The 14,922-nt window shown below is 35.4% G+C and overlaps 1 protein-coding gene across 3 annotated transcripts in view; it reads right to left on the reverse strand.

Annotated features, from left to right (window-relative positions):
- The window catches only part of IRAG1 (inositol 1,4,5-triphosphate receptor associated 1), a 98,153-nt gene extending 89,272 nt beyond the window's left edge, over positions 1 to 8,881 (reverse strand). For 2 of the 3 annotated variants that reach the window (XM_035327846.1, XM_035327840.1), the window contains exon 1: positions 8,739 to 8,881. The gene's annotated coding sequence lies outside the window, so the exon portion shown is untranslated. The remainder of the gene's footprint in view (positions 1 to 8,738) is intronic. The other variant, XM_035327828.1, reaches the window with a different exon arrangement.
- Between the last annotated feature and the right edge of the window lie 6,041 nt (positions 8,882 to 14,922).

Genomic DNA, 14,922 nt, shown 5'->3' on the forward strand with positions numbered 1-14,922 from the left:
AACATACAAAGGATGTACACAGATGAGACAAAGACAAGAAAGAAAAAGAACTCCACAAGTTTCTATAGACATTGGATGAGGCAGCAGTGACTTGGAACAGTTCCTTCAGAGGTAAGTTATGATAGGAACAAGGGGGCAGAAGTCCTAAAGATGCTTCTTTACATTTCATCTGGTATTCACAGATCCTAAGAGTTGCCTTCAGTGTCATGTGCAGCCTCCAACAATCACCAATTGATCATTCTAGAGCAATAGAAGCCTCTCCACCAAAGCTGAATCCATAACCGCTCCACTATTCTACTCTTCAAGCACACTGAGATCTGCAATTGCTAATAATTCTCTATTCAACATACCAGCTCCTTCTGTACGTTCAGGATGACATAAGGAGAAAAGCTCAAAAAAGAGCTGATTGATGAAGAGATAGTGATACCCTTCAAAGCCAACTGCAAGCTTCCTCTCCTAAATACGGGTAATTATTAAACCTGGCAAACAAAGACGGGGTTTTACTATGAAGAAAATATCTGCTCAGTCCAAAGTTAAATAAAATTCTGTTCTTGTACTGAGCATTTGATACCTGCTTAACTATAGAACTCAGACAGGCAGCCACAGATAGGCTAACATTAAAAAAGAATTAAAAAAAAAAAATGGGGAAGCAATCTATTTCCATCACCAAATAAAATTGCACACACCCCAAAGGAGGAGACATAAATTTCACTTAATTTTCACCAAATAAAGTGTTCACAATATTCAGTCCTTAAAATTTACTGGTCATACAATATCGCTCCTATGTGTACTTTTTTTTTTTTTTTTTTTTTTTTTCCTAGATCCTTACCCAGAAACTTTAAGCAAATAAAAAAATATGGACACAGATGTCAGCAGGCAAGTCCCATGGTATTTTATCAAACACGAGGCAGCACAGCATTAGCAGCCATTTCCTCAATAGCACCTAACATTCTTATGAATAGAAATGGCACAATCAGAATATGCTAAGGCTATGCCATTCCACTCTACCTTCCACAAGCGCTTCCTACCTGGACTGAAATTAAGTTCCTAAGGTTCATTGCAGGAGAAAAAAGAAAAAAAAAAAGAACAGCAACAAAAAAAAACACAGCCCCCTTCGCCCCCCAATACTTATGATCATTTTTAAGACATAACACGAGGCAAGGTATAATCAATCCAGCACAAGGACATATATAACATTTATATTCAACTATTTTCTTGTTACTTCCTCCACATGAACCCTTAAAAATAAAGTGGGTGTAGAAGATTCCACCTTAGGCCAGACCTAAATTTCTAGGCCTAAGAATCTTGACTTTAGGTCCTCAGCTTCCCAAACACATTTGACCACTATAGAATAACACGAAAGAGTCTCTCAAAACAACAACAAAATCAGGAATACCATGCCTGCACAAAACCCCTACACAATGCCCAGCATTGCCAGGAGACTCATCCCAGCACTCATATGATATAGGATTTCTTCTGTCTTCCCACAGGAAACCAGACTGATCCTCCCATCCATCTTCAGAAAAGCAATTATGTGCTACTGCTTCACTGCTCCCTTCTTCCAAGCATTCTGCATCTGCAAAGCCAAGCCATTGTAAGGAGCACTATTTCTTAAACCACAGCCTCTCATTCCTCAGAGCTGGAGGACATAAACACAGTAGAGACAAACAATACAACAAATGCCACTAGTTTGTATATTCAACGTTGCTGGCTCCAGCTTCCCACACATAGAAGCAGCTGCCAGTTACTTCTCACCTTTAAGTACTGACTTAAGCCACCCTCATGAAAGAAGTTTTGCATTTAGCAAACAGGTTTAACAAACTAGTCAGGATTTACTAAGTATAACAAGAAGGTGCAATGTTTAAACATTCAGCATAGGATTTCATCCATTTCCAGGTACCTTTCATTTGCTCAGTAGGAGGCTTGTACTTTTCAAACAAGTACACTGCTTGTATGTTTGTAGCTGTGCATATAAACATTGTATGTAACAACTCTACCAGTTTACAAAGGTTTGTTAATACACTAATAAATACCTTACTATTTTTGCAGTCATAGCTTAGACAACACGGATGCTGCTCATGCAGCACCCAGCTTAGTACATGTATGTACTTAGGTCTTGGGATCTGCAATAAGTAGCCAACAATCCATTGCATTTAACTCTGTGTAAGCCATTTTCTCACTCAGACCGCAAAACATCTTGTATTCCTAATGGTGCCTCCAAAATAGCAATCCTTCCCATCACACATATTGCCTGAGTTGTTCTGATATCATACAGAACACAAACGGTACAGACAGCACTGTGTTAGCAGCATATACATACTAATTTAGCAGGCTTGTGTATTCCCACATCAGCTGCCCTATCTTCTTCGCAAGTAAACAGGGTTAGCATTGGCCGTTCAACATTTATGGTTTTGAACTGCCAGGTCAAGACACAAGCACAAGCACTACAGTATCCTTGAACTGGTGTTCTGAGTCTCCAAACAGACTTGAGAAAATGTCAGAAAAAAACATCTGAACTGATTTGGCTATCATTAGTCCATAAAAGCCAAGTCGCTTTTTTTTTTTTTCCTCCATCCCAGAGAAAAGTAGCTACTCCCCACTGCTCTAGTCATGCATACACTACAGACATTTAACCACTACATAATTGCACAGAGTTACAGATTTAAAATGTATATATATATTTAAGTTATCTCAGGAATAAGTAAGAGAACACAAATTTAAAAAGAGATTACTTAAATAATAGTGGCTCATCAATTATTCTTCAGTGCCCTACCATCTGCTCAGTACCAAGTCTCCATGTTTACTTGAAACATTGCAAAAAAAAAAAAAAAAAAAAAGAAGATATTCTATGATATATCTGTGAGTATAGCTACTGGTTTAGAATTTAGTTGAATTTAAAAGCCTTAAAGCCTCAGAATCGCATTAAGGCTGGCACTTTGCAGAACCAAACAGACATACCTCACTTCCGGAAACCATAGCCGTTCAAATATTTTATCATTTCTTAGAAAAAGTTACACGAGATTATAATTAGATTGACAAATGCCTATGAGAATGAAAGAAAGGCAAAAGGCTTGCCTTATTCCTTTATATGGTTGCTCTGTCTACAATCCACAAGCTAAAAAATCCCCATAGATAATCCACCATTACCAGCCATGAAAGTCTTTCCAAAGTAAATGGAAAATTCCTACCAATTTTATCCTCAGAAAGACCTGCAGCAGAGCACCTAAATAAAACCTTTCTTATGAGATATACTGATCTGATCTGTTTGCTTTTATAAAGTTTTAGATAATTAACTACAGAGATTTAGGAAGACATAATACACACAGTTGCTTCCAATTCCAGGAATCCAAGAAACATATGTTTACAACTGCCTATACAAGTGCTTGTAAGAACCCCCCCCATATACTTTTTTTTTTTTTTTTAAAGACTCAAATTTAATTTGGGGAAAGGAAAAATTTTAAATTAATTCAACTGTATACCACAGTAAAAAAGTATTTGAACACCCTTTTTGGTAAATCCCACTGATTATTTTGAATTAGTTTTTTGGAAAAAAAGTCAAGTTGTCAAAAACAAAGCAGCACCTTGGATGTCAACCTCCTCTGTATAATAAAGAGCTTAACTCTTCCTTAAAAACTGCTAAGGCAACATATGGGTAATTTCACAGAAAAGTGTCACAAGCCACAGTCCAAAAGAGGAAAGCTAAAAATAAACCAATATCCTTTTCTGTTCACTCATCCCATTAGAACAGAAAGAGAAAATAAACTGAAAAGCGTCCAACTGGTCATCACATAACACAGGTACACCGAAAGAGTCACAATGAAGCTTTGTAATATTAAGATAACAGAAAAGATCACAAAGCAGCCCCAATAATTCACTATGAAATTGAAGACTGAAGTAAAGCTTGTCATGTAAAGCCAGACTTTTTTTTTTTTTTTTTTTTGAAAAGAGTGCACAAGACAAAATTTTTATATGCAACTGCAAAATTGCTTGGCAGCCATTTGAAAGCAACAAACTAGAGCTAAGGAGGGGGAACACCAAAACACATGGATGTTATACAGAGGATATATAGTGTTACGTGCTTCAGTCTAGTCGATTAGAAATAGCTTTGATCTCAGGTCACAGCTAAAATCATTACTTGTTTTCCTTGTAAATTTAACACCCACTCTAAAAGCATTAGAGGTATGCTCCTTTTGCAGTGTACCAAGTATAGCTTTCCTGCTTTCCCACATAATTTCATGTATCTCAGCTCTTTCCTGTTACTGGGAGATACAATGAATGACCTTGCATTCCTTTCTACCAACAACACTCACTGCAAGGGCTGTCATCAGGAGTAGTGAATGTGCTGTTGCTTACTGTGGTGTTCGCTGCTGTATCTTGGGACTTGAGAGTAATAATTTAAAGGCCATTCACATTGTTAAGATTTGGTCAATTCTTCACCATTGCCCCTGATCTCCCTTTTGAGCTACACTTACTGCAGGAGAGACAGAAGTGTACAGTAGGGGCCTTTCCCACATTAACACTGCTGAAACTGTGAAGTTGTGAATTTTGCATTGCCAGAAGCCCAGGTATTACACGCTCACAGCTGCGACACAGAATAGCCAGCTTTCATCATTAACAGCTTTCCCAAGCTGATTTTTCCTTCTCTATACCTTGCATGGCCCTAAGTCTTCTATACCATACAACATTTCAAACTCCATACATATGTTATTTCTTGCCTCCAGGTCATCATCTTCCAATCACACTCAACTGTCATGCTACCTTCACAGATGTTTAAGGCTACTTGTATTCTACAGCTAGTATTTCTCATCTGTACTTAAGATAAAACTTTGGTTATTGAAATCAGGAAAAAAAATAATCTCTGAAGATGAGAAAAACTAACACTTAAAATATTTTAAATCAAGGATATTTCTGAATTTTATAAACATTGTTAATTTTCATATAAATGTACTAACTTGAGTATATTTTCTCACTTCGCCTAATTATTACATGATGAACTTTCCCATTCACCGAAAGAAAACGCTCCTTGTCCATGACAGATATATTGATTACCTCTTTGGATCCATCTCCAACTTTTTCACTAATAGGATAATTCTAACAGTAGGACAAAGAGCAGTCTCATGCTGCTCCAGGAACCAGAGACTCGTGGAAACAGTGCTGATATGCAAAGTGAGCCCACCCAAGCTGCGCAGGCCTGGAAGCAGCATGGCTTCTGAACAATCATATAATCCCTGCCAGAGTTCTGATCACAAGCAAAGACATACCATGCCCAGGCTCTGCTGGGTACTGATAACAAAGCAATGCTGGCCTCGCCTCTATTCACTTAAGGTCCCTGCAGCACTTTCTAGACTTCGTTCAATTCCACACCAACTGCTATTTTCTCTTGAAGGATACATACACAGCAACACTCAAAATGTCTGTGGCTCATGTGACGCATTTGTCTGAGCTAGTTTCAACTAATTTGTTTGGATAGTTGCCAGGAATCTGAACTGCTGATTTAACTGAACCCCATTGCTTATGTTAATGGGGTAGAGAATAGATGTTTTTCCAGAAGTTCCATCATGCAAGCTGCATTTATGACTAACATGAACCACACGTTTATTTCTCAACACCCTATAAATGATGTTTGGCTATGTTTATTTACCAAATTTATAATAAAAATTCAAAACAGCTAGACGAAATTTACCATTAAGTAACAAAACTAAGCGTGATGGCATATTGCCAAGTTTGTTAATTCTACAAAATGTCTTAAAGACAAAACAAATATATTTTATTGAGTGCTACAGTACTAGAACATTAGCCTCTTAGCTGCAGTATAAACGACTTCTTCATACTAAAGAGGTTATTAAAGTTATCGTTTTGAAAGTTTGATTTCACCTAAATTGAAAACACAATTACAGACTGGCAGTCATTCAGCACCTGTATAAGAACAGTCCTTCGTTTCATTCTTTATTTATAAAAAGTAATCTAAATTTTAGTCTTCTGAAATACACAAAAGGCTGCAAACACTGCAAACAGTATTGCACAATTAAAGCTGAGCCTCTCATACCCTTACAACAACTATTACTTGTTCCTCCAACACCAAAATTAACTTCAGCACAGTAGATAACTTAATACTTTAGCAAGTCCCATGTGAATTAGAGGAATAGGAGATATTTTGTTATTAAACAACACACCTCTCCCAAGGATACTGCAAACAATATTTGCAGTCTGGTCAATTTATTGAAGTCTTCTACTAGAGTTGGAAAGTCACAGACAGGGCAGCTGTCTTAACATAGTCAATCCTAACTCTAGATTTTCTACAGTTAAAAAAATACTTTTATTAATAAAGCACAGGATTTACAAGGAGGACAAGGACATAGAAGTTCAGGTAACAATTTTCTGGCCTTGTAAGCAAAAATGGATAAGGGTTTTTTCCTTTTATATTCAGAAAAAAATAACTACACCAGCACTGGTCATGTTTTGCATTCAGTCTCACAACTGGATGTAATAGTGGTTTCGAGGGAAAACTAACCTGACTGCAGGCTGTTACAGAATAACTAACAATGTAGAGAAATCACCATAGATACAATCAATTATATCTAACTTTGAATTTGGCTTCCTGAGATAAGGATCAAACAGATGACCTTCAGAAATACCTTTCATTCTACAGTATTTTGTGATTCTATGAAGGAGAACTGGAATAACAAATACTTTTTTTTTTTTTAAAAAAAAAAAAAAAAAAAAAAAAAAAAAAAAAAGGACTTCTATTTATACCTCAATACTGCCCTCTGTCGATATTCACACTGCTTGATTATCTACACACAAAAATTGTGAGACTGTATTGTGTGCATTAACACTTTTCCTGCACACGAAGGAAGGACATTTAACTGAAAAATGCTCTTTTTCTTTAACATTCAAACAAGTATGGTTGGCTGAATCTCTAGGTTTACAGTAATGGACAAAAGGAATCAATACCTTTAAGAGGCCAGTTTGGAAAAAGTATATATATTTAAGGACAAAGTAGGTCTGTTCTCCGTCACATCGTAACAGTTTAGGATGCTTTACAGCATTCGTCAATGCTCTGAAACAACCCTATACGGAATATAAAAAGATTTAACAATAGTCTGCATGGGTCATTTGGAGGAGAAGATTAAAAGAGGATATTATGGAGAAATCTCCCGTAGAAGAAAACATAGAAGATCAGAGTGATCAGAAGAATTGGCTGCCATTCACTTCCAGCTGCCTGAGCTTTAGTTTTACATATACAAAATGGTACAAGTGGAAGGGAAAAGGACTTGGTAAACCCACAGTCTTTAATATATAAACTATTATTGTGCAATTGTCACTAACTCTTGGCAGTTTCTATATAGGAGGGCAAAACCAAAAACACTTGTGGAAAAAAAAAAAAAAAAAGGTAAGACATATATGACATATTTGGAAAAAAAAAAAAAAAAAAAAGAGAACTTCTCTGAACACTTAATGGCTACTGAAGTTTCTTAGTTGTATGAGAATTGAATTGCTTCATTGATATAAAGTTTTGCAGAAGGAAAACAAAGTTTTCCCTTCAAAACTTTTGGTCTACTTAAGTTTAATTTCTAGGCAAATTGATTCTTTTCTCCAGTGCTTACATTAGTGTCTAATCTTTGAAGAGCTCTGCAGAAGTGTTCTATTTTAGACATACCATTGCTAAATTTGTGCTTTTTATTTTTTTTTTTTGTATTCCTACACTGTTTCAATGGTCAATAACAGATCCTACTGATCTAATCGTGTTCCCTAGTTAGCGAGTAAAAACAGCTTATTGCAAATCACTTTGATTGACCTTTTCTGAGGAAAAATAATACAGGTATTTTTAACTTAGGGTTAAGATCTATTAGGAGAAATATCTGCAGAGGAGACGTCTACTTGTAGGTGAATTCAAAGGATTCAAGTTTTTCACATCTCTTATGACGGTGTTTCACAAAGCCTTTTGTGAAAACCACAACTGTTTACTAACAGCAAAATAGACTCCACCTACATGCCCAAGACAGAATTTATACACATTACCTTATCGAAAGGTAAAAACATCTTTCCTACGTACTGCTGAACAGGACGTAACAGCATTAAATGCCAGAAGGTGAAATTCAGGCTAAATTTTCTGAAAAGTTTCAGCAGCAAAGTTCAACAATGAAACTGGTGATTATGAGAGGAGAATATTTATTATCACTACAGCTTAATCCAGATGAGTATCAGAATATTTTTTGTGTACAGCCTCCATACAACATGTTACAGCTAAGTAGCATATATTTTTTAAAAATTAGTAAACGACAACCCTTCCCACTGATAAAAAAGGGGGGGTTCTTTTCACATCACAAATATCAAAGCCTAAAAAGTGAGAATCTTGGAGGCATACACACCGTTTTTTTCAGACTTCATTCACACAGCTGTCACATGTACTGTATCTGCCAATTTCACCTCCATCAGTCACTTATCTTGTTGAGTCGTGTCACATTTAGTTAACATGAAGGATTTACATCTGAACAATATTCAAGTGGTTAAAAGTGTTTACTTTATGAATTGTACATTTTCAGCATGTTATGAGTTACCATGCAAAATTTCAAATTGCAAAATAATGTGCTCAGATGCAAATGGAAGCCACCCTTTATCCAATGATATAATAATTAGAAAGAATAATTTGTGAAAGCAGAGTCTTCCTCCCTTTAAATAATCTGATCTGTGTATGTGCATAGTCACTTGACTGATATATACAAACTTTTACTCACCCTTGCAGAAGCAACATAGTTCAGGGAATTTCTTTACTGGCTCCTGAATCAACAGAATTCTTGATTAAGTTCCACCAGCAGCTTTATTAGTGGCAATGATGTGCAAGATGGAAAGAACACAACTTAACGTTACATCCCAGGCTGAGCTTGCAGATGGAAAGTTATATTTATAAACATGCTGCATCATGGACAGCAGCTTCAGCAGCAAAGGACTAAGTGACACTAGCAGTACTATTACTGCTCTTTGGCAAGTGAAATCAGATCTGAGCTCTAGGCAGACAGCCACATCCAGCTTTCTCAAAGAGGCCAGTTTGACTCCCCACACTAGTCAGTCTTACTCACTTGGAGAATGATACGTACTACTCTATTAACATGCAAAACCAACAGTTTCCAGGCACGTTGCAATACAGTATTTCTAGACTGGTAGCTTGTTACTCCTGTGAACTATAGCCTAGACTCCACTAACAACTCAGGTTGAGAATATTAAGTCCAGTATCTCCCTGATGTATCAGAAAATGGCTACTTAAAAAGGCACGTTGAAAACAAGGAAAGGAACACCTGAAAAACATACAACAGTATATTATTTATCTTTTCTAGGTACTCTGACCTACTTCTGGAAAGTTACCATTCATAAGTACTTGTTCAATTAAATTAGTTTTTACAGAGACATTAATTGCTGCTTACACACTATTACCCACTTACCATACACCTTCAGAATCTGAGCAAGAAAGTACCCTCAGAGTAATTCACTGAAATATGTTGCATCTCAAAACAGGATTTGCTTCTGGCTGGTAACTGTTACTGGTTCTCTTCCGATCTGAGGCCTCAATGCAAGAAAGTAGTTAAGTACATGCCTAGTTAAGTTAAAAACGTAATGGTTCTACTTGCATGCATCAAGTTAATTGTAAACTTGAATTACATGTTGATATGAGGTATGAAAACAGTCTTCTACAAGTGTGGCATCCATCCACATTACTTCTCAAATAACCGAACAAAATGTCCCTGGCCTTCCAAGAAAAATGTGGAAATAAACACATGAAGTGCAAGACAGAAACACAGAACAGACATTTCATAAGTAAATTGATAGCTAGCCACACATTGCGCTGTTACAACAGAGCGTTAAAGTAGTCTGATTTATGCTTTTTCATAATTAGAGGATAACAATTTTTTAATTATTAATATAAAGATGAATGTTTGGTTATTATATAGTAATTGGCATTAAAGTTTTAAGTCTTTTTTTCATCTTGGGATAAATTAAAATACAGAAAGTATTTCTAAACTTCACAGTTAGTAATTAGTTACAGCAGAATACTGGTTTCTACCTTCAAGTGGAAAAAGATTAAAACTATTATCTTTTGCCTGTAAAAAGATTTTTTTTTTTTCCCTACAGAGTAAAGTTATTGTACCCAGCAAGAATTACTGACTCATATTAAAAAAGCATGAAAGACGTTAATGAAATATTAGAGATGTATGTGTGTGCCAGGTGGGTATAATTATACAAAAAGACACTGAAAACAAAGTAAACCTCAATAAAGTCCCCAAATTTTGATAACTAATGCTGTGATTAGTAGTTACTGTTCAATTTACAGCTATGTCTTCTAGCAGTATTTCTGGTAGAGGAAAATGCATGAAATCTAAGTTTATGAATTCAAATGGACTGAAGAGCTAGGTTGCTCACAGTTTAATATTCTAAATATATATTGTATGCTATATATTAAATACCAGATGTGTGCATAAGGAAGGGAAGGATAATACTTCTGTACATGTACATAGACTTTACTTCAAAACACAAACTTTTCTATTTTAGCATTCCTCATTAAGAAATTGATCTTAAAAGGTTCAGGGATCAGCTTTTAATAACAACCTTCAATGTTTATTCAAAAATATTAAAAAGACAGGTTCCAAAAAAAATCAATAAAGGACCAAGACTTCCAAGCTTGGGTCTCCTATTTATATCTTAAAAAATTTAGATATTCAGAACATTACACAGGCAGAAACTCAAAAAGTTTTGGAAACAGTAAAATCTTCTCACTCTTTGTAGTGCCTTAAATCAACACCTCTGAAATATAGGACAGACTGACAATGATCACAATCATTTTTATTTTTCTTCTAAGGAAATGATATAAAAGATAAACAATACTGAGTTTCTGCAACCTTTGTGACAGACAATGACATCTGTCACAGACTGTGACATTCCTCATGAAGCCTTGGAATTTTACTGTTGATGTTTTCAAACTCATTAGAGACAGGCTTTGAATTTTCTGAAAGTTTCTTGCAGCACACAGAACTCAAAATAAATTTTAAATTTTATTTTTTTTATACTAGGTTGGGGGCATTTGTAGTCACAGAACACTAAACAGATTTTCTGATTTCATTTAGTAGGATAGAGGTCTACATAAAAAAAAAAAAAAAAAAAAAAAAAAAAAAAAAAAAAAAGTCAGCGCACTGTTCTGTTTAGAGATTGCCACTAAGAGCTTAAAAAAATAGGTAAATCAAGAATTAATGTGGTTCTGTAGAAGACAGAGAAGGGACACAGAAGAAAAGTAAATAACCAGAGAAGAGAATATGGATGTTAGAAACAAGAAAATAAATTACTTTTTGTATTTTATTTCTATGTATAGAAGTCAATATGTAGTTTATATTATAAAACAAGTTAATGAAAAGTGCATTAAAAACAACCAGCCACCCACAGGAAGCAGTAAGATTTGTTGACATATTCCCAAAAGCTTTCTTCATCTGCAGGCTGATTCTCAGGCTTCATCCTTCCTGAGAACTTCAGCACAAGTGTTCATTGTTATTTTTGGAACTGACTTCTATACTCAAGTACTTGCTTGTATAATGCATTTTCCCTTCCTTAAACTTTCTGTTAACAAAATGTTTTTAGAGAGCATACACAGATTTCAGAAGGAAAAGAATTGCTTTAATAGTGACAAAAAGCAAGGAAAAATATTTTAAATAAGATGCAGTACCTCCACTGCTCCTACAGCATTTTTCAAATACAATGATAGCAGCAGAATACACAGCTTTCTGTATCTATTCTGTAGTCTTGCTTTACCTTTGACTTCCAGTACAAAAATAGCATTCCCTCCAATAAGGAGAGGTTGGCTTGCAGGGAAAAAAAGCTTAAAAATTATCCCACTAAAATTGATATGGAAATTCCACTCTCCCCATGAGCTTCCCCCAGCCCTCCAAGAAGCATTTTAAAAAAAAAAAAAAAAAAAAAAAAAAAAAAAAAAAAAGGTATTTTAAAAGAGTAGAAGATGATGGAGATGCTAGATGTCAATGCCTCATAGTGGGTTCACTACTAATCGCTCTGTTAAGATGTTAGGTAATTTTGATCTATGTGTTTAGCAACTTCATTTGAAAGAACATTACATCAAACCTCAGGAATTCTCCTAGAAGAAAGCTTTGGCCAACTATAAAGTCTCAATCACCACACATGCCCTACTAATTGCTGACATACATTATTAAATCTGTAGTGCTACTGCATAACTCCTGAAAACAAGTCTTCGCCAAAGGGGAAAAACCTCTTTGCTAGATACATCTGTGTATAGGAAATGTTTAGCATTCAATTTCAATTTATAATTTAACAATTAGGCATTTATCAATAACAGCTCCCCAAAATAAGTAAGTTTATTTTCAACATACTACAATAAGAATAAATGGGAAGAAAAGAAAGCCAAAAGAAAAATGCAAGACAACGATTTGGAAAAATACCAAACTTCACTGTACAGTAGAAGCACAACTCCCTCTATGAACAGAAGCGACTGAAAATGAATCATTCTTTCTATGGCCTGAAGGCGGCAGTAATGATACCGCACTCACAAAGCATTTCATGTATTTAGCAACTTTGGGTATTTTAATGATGAAAAATAACTTCATATAATTATATTTTTACTGCTAGTTTTTTAAGGCATCATTTGTTTCCCATAAAATGTTGCCTCCTGCAACCTACAGCTGCCTCTCTACAGTTTTTAAGAATAATTCTATGAAGCAAAGCAAAACCAGGACTGTACTTAAAAAAAAAAAAAAAAATTAAAATTAAACTTTCTAAACAACATCTAAATGCAATAGGAATGGAAGAAGTCTGTCAATACATAATTTACTAGTGCAAAGACTGTTAAGGGCAATAACAATTTTAAAGGACTACTTCACAGAAGTACTTGTTGCTAAGAATCACCCTATGGAAGCAAACCAGGATCAGAACAAGTTCTGTATCCATGGAAAAATAAACAGAAATTCTTCCCTAAACACCACAGGAAGAATGCGAGTGGACAGAAATACAGCTGTAGCGTGAGTTCCACAATATTCCCAAATACAAACGCGTCACAATTCACACAACTCAGGCAAAATACAGCCAACCTTCAGATAATAAACACAAAGATGTACTTTCATGACAGAGCAGAGAAGAGAATCTCTAAAATGCCATACTACTCAGTAGGCTAGTGCTGGTTAAGAGAGTCTGTGAGGAAGTAGTTTTTAAGCCTTACAGAATACACTAGAATATTTAGAATATGTCTCCTGTTGAACTTGTCTTTGTGAAGCTCCTTTCCTCCTTTTTGGGTCTTCAGGAGACAGTTTTCATGCTAGAGACTGACGATGGGAGCTAAAATTCAAGTTACTTACTCTACTGTTAATATTTCTGGTGCTGGGAATTCAAAAAAACATGCTGTTAACAGAAACAAGAGAGCTACTAAAGCCTAGCAAACCTAAAATTGACAAAAAGAAAGATTAGGAAGAATTTAGTAGCACAGTTCAGCATAAAATATAAGTGTTGCAGAATTTTATACCTTAGATGCAAAAGCATTCTCTTCTCATCTTTGAATACATAATTTGCTTGCAAAACTCAAGTTATCACAGACACGCCTTATGACTTTTACACACAAAATACTTCTTTTGACTCTAGTAAATAACTAACTCAATTGGATCTAATTCTATTAAATACCTAAAAATGAAAATTATTATGCTGAAAAATCTGAGAAACAAAAAGTTATTACTCCTTAAAGCATATGTGAAAACAAATGTTGATAAACATGCAAGACATCTGTAAAAACATCACACCTTCAATAAAATGTGAATATAGATATACGTAAATATAAGTAAATACCATCTATTCTTACAGCTCTACACTGCTTAACATCTACACTTCTTAACATTTTGTTAAAAGGTTAAAGACTAGTCACAAAACACCTATAACATTGTTCCAAGTACATTGAATACAGCTTGCTCTAGTTACTATAGAAATACTTTGACAAATACTATGACGAAAATTTTAACTCCTTACTACAGGAAAGTTTAGGATTACAGCTAATTCAGTAACTTCTAGAACATAGCTAACATTTTATCAAACTACCTAAAAAAAAAAAAATAATGGAGATGCTTATCAACTCAGTTGTTAATATTTTCTATTAATAGAAAAAAAAAAAAAAAAGAGAGAGAGAGAAATAAAACCAGAATTTTACAAACCCCACTTACCTTTTCTTAAACGTACACAGACACAAGAGAAGGCCCAAAAGTGCATTAATAAGCTCTAATGACCCTGACCAGCCTTAACTGGTACATTCTGCCATACCCCCACCTACAGGGCCCAGGGGCCCTATTTAAACTTACCCCAGGACCTACACTTTCACCTGAGTTATAAGGCAGAAAACCTGCTTTGTAGTTCAGTCACAGCTATACATTTGCCTAGCTGTAGCTATTACTGATCTAGACCTTTGTCTAAAAACTTATTTATGCTTCAGGTGAGGGCTTTCCTTTTCAAGAAGAATCTACTTAGTAACTAAAAGACTATTTAGATCTTGTTTGCTGTTGCTGTATGTGATTCTGCTTCAATGATAGGTGACCACCTTGACCTCAGATCTGCCCCATCATTATGGACTTATCTCATGTGTGCTATGCTCAGGTACGCTGGGGTGGGTATCAGTTACCAAAGCCTTGGCCCTGCTGGCCCTTGTCATGCTCGGTTTTTGGCTCCTCTCCTTGAGGGAGCAGTTGGCCCCCACTGCTCCCTGATAAAATCCTGTACTTTACAGAACGCAGTATAATATCGGTTCTGTTCTCTATAGCTCTGAATGGAAAGGTTGAAAATGACTGTTGGAACAACAATCCATATTACGTATACTCTGAAGATTTCTAAAACCATTCCTATCTTTACTCCTTTCCCCCAGAGTGCAATAAATAAAGG

Source organism: Oxyura jamaicensis, chromosome 5 (assembly GCF_011077185.1).
Source record: "Oxyura jamaicensis isolate SHBP4307 breed ruddy duck chromosome 5, BPBGC_Ojam_1.0, whole genome shotgun sequence".
Classification (NCBI taxonomy): Eukaryota; Metazoa; Chordata; class Aves; order Anseriformes; family Anatidae; genus Oxyura; species Oxyura jamaicensis.